This window comes from Frankliniella occidentalis, unplaced genomic scaffold (genome assembly GCF_000697945.3).
Source record: "Frankliniella occidentalis isolate FOCC.00 unplaced genomic scaffold, Focc_3.1 Scaffold31, whole genome shotgun sequence".
In the NCBI taxonomy this organism is placed as follows: domain Eukaryota; kingdom Metazoa; phylum Arthropoda; class Insecta; order Thysanoptera; family Thripidae; genus Frankliniella; species Frankliniella occidentalis.
This window is the reverse complement of record NW_026267161.1, coordinates 478,165-480,319: the sequence shown is the minus strand read 5'-3', so window position 1 is coordinate 480,319 and position 2,155 is coordinate 478,165. Positions and strand designations below refer to the sequence as shown.

The window sequence follows — 2,155 nt, the reverse complement described above, 5'->3', positions numbered from 1 at the left end:
GGCGTGGCGTGGCGTGGCGTGGCGTGGCGTGGCGAGGCGTGGCGTGGCGTGGCCTGCACGGCAAAAAATTAGAGTCTGATACAGAACGATCTACAGCGTTACTGTAGATGCCGCTCTTAGTCACTGCACCTAGGGTACAGAAATATTTCTTTCCCATGGAACAACATTGGATTCTAAAACCTATTTTCGTAATCTACGCCTTTAACCATTAAAACTACATCGATGCTGTTATTCGAATGACAGAAGTTCCTGGAAAATAATTAGCAGGACGATCTGTAGTTTTCCTGTCATAATTTTTTGCAGTGTGTCCATTCATCCTCTCATTTAAGTGCAGGCGATTTTGTTCCGCCCGCCGCATCGATCAACACGAGAGGGAATGCCCGGGCCGGGTCGCCGGACGAGTTTCGCTCGAGACAGGAAAATAATAAAAACGATAAAAAGGCGCGCAAGATGCGGGGGGAATTTTGAACCCGCACGACACAAAAGGTGTTGTTTTTGCCTCCGCAGGAGCGGACGCCAATTCACTTTTTTTTTCTTATATCCCAAGATCCTCCTTAGCGCCGTCGTCGTCCTCTAGTTATCGACCCCTGCGCCGCCGCCGTCCGACCGGGCGGGGCGGGCGTCGATGCGGTCAAAACAAACAGCGTCGTCAAAAACAGTCGCGCAGTCAAAATAACGCAACCTCGAACGCAACGCATGGGAAGGACTCGTAGGAACGGGTTTTTTCTATATCATCCGAGCAGAAGAGCGTATCGGTCCAGAGAGAGAGAGAAGGGGGGGGGGGAGAACGATACGTCCTGCAGGCCCGGGGCGCTGCTCCAGAGCCTCTCTGCGGGCATCCGGACCACACCGCGGTGGGACCGAAAGCCGCGGCGTTGCTGGACGACAGCGGCGCCTGGCTGCAAATAAGAGTGGAAAATTTCCTGCGCGCTGCTGGAAAACCGTAAATCATTCAGTACACCCGCGAGCACCCGTGAGAAAACGCGCGGGGCGAAATTACAGAGAGGTGGAAGGAGGGGCCTTTGGAGGAGCTCAGCCGGCTCCGCTCTGGCTCCGCCACGCCCCGCCATACGCCGCGCAAAAGTATAGTACTATCGCATTGTCAAGGAAGAGCTGCTCGCCCGTCCGTAGCGCGCGCGCACACGCCGCACTCCACCCGCGGCGTACGTCAATCGGGACGGGAGGATGGTCGGAAAAATCGGGATAAGGAGCACAGAAGAAGGCTTCCACTTAGGTGCTGCTGCGCGGGGAAGTTTTTCGGCAACGCAGCGAAATGTTTTGAATCCGCGTGTTGTGTTGTGTGGTTGCGGCAAAGAAATCTTTCCACGCGTCCATACGCGGAAAATAAAAACAAAATATTACTCACTTTATACGAGTGATTTCACCGCATCAAAGCGAGCGAGCACTTTATCCAAAAACACATCCAAATTGCCGGGTGCCAGCATAGCAGCCAAACTCCGTTTGGGATAGGTCAAGATTCTTTTGGCGTTACTATGTAATAATGGATAAAATTGAGTAATACGAGCACAGTTTGCTGGTTTTTCGATCGGCTCTCGTCAAAAGACGTTATTTCAGTATATATAGTAGTATTATACTAAAAACCAACATGGTAATAACTTCATTAGATTTAAAATTAATGGTTTAAAAAAAAAAACACCGACTGGCTGTCGCGCGGTGCCATACAACCAATACAACACACGCACCTGCGGGTCGCCGGGACGCCCGGTCTGACGTCAGCGTCGTGTGGACCGTCGCGCCTGGCTGGGCAGGCTGCCTGCAGGCTGCTGGGTCCGGCGAGAGGAGACGCCGCCGTCCGCGTCGCTATCGGTTCTTCTGCCGGCGGCGCCGCCTTCTTTGCCATCCGTCACGGGGCGGCTGTGGGACATTGTGTGGCGGTGCAGGACGACGGGCGCGGAGCCTGCGAAGGAAAAGAAATGGAATCGGTTAAAGAAGAGAACATTGGCGAGCAGCACCGCCGTTTGTCAAACTGTCGACACTTGCGCGCCGCTCCGTCCCTGACGCGCGAGCGCCGGATGAGTAGGCCAGCTCCACGCAGTGAGCCTGCTCCGCTGAGCACGTGTCCGTGACGTTATCGGACGACAAGGGATGCAATAGTCATCAAATACCGACCCGAGTGTTTCATCCCCTCTTCCCG

At 54.2% G+C, this 2,155-nt stretch overlaps 1 long non-coding RNA gene across 1 annotated transcript in view; it reads right to left on the bottom strand.

Moving 5' to 3' along the window:
- LOC127749103 (uncharacterized) overlaps positions 1-2,155 on the bottom strand; it is a 12,884-nt gene continuing 10,729 nt past the window's right edge. The window contains exons 2-3 of the long non-coding RNA XR_008010968.1: positions 1,704-1,918; positions 1-53 (exon numbers count right to left, since the gene is read on the bottom strand). This is a non-coding gene — a long non-coding RNA (uncharacterized LOC127749103). The remainder of the gene's footprint in view (positions 54-1,703; positions 1,919-2,155) is intronic.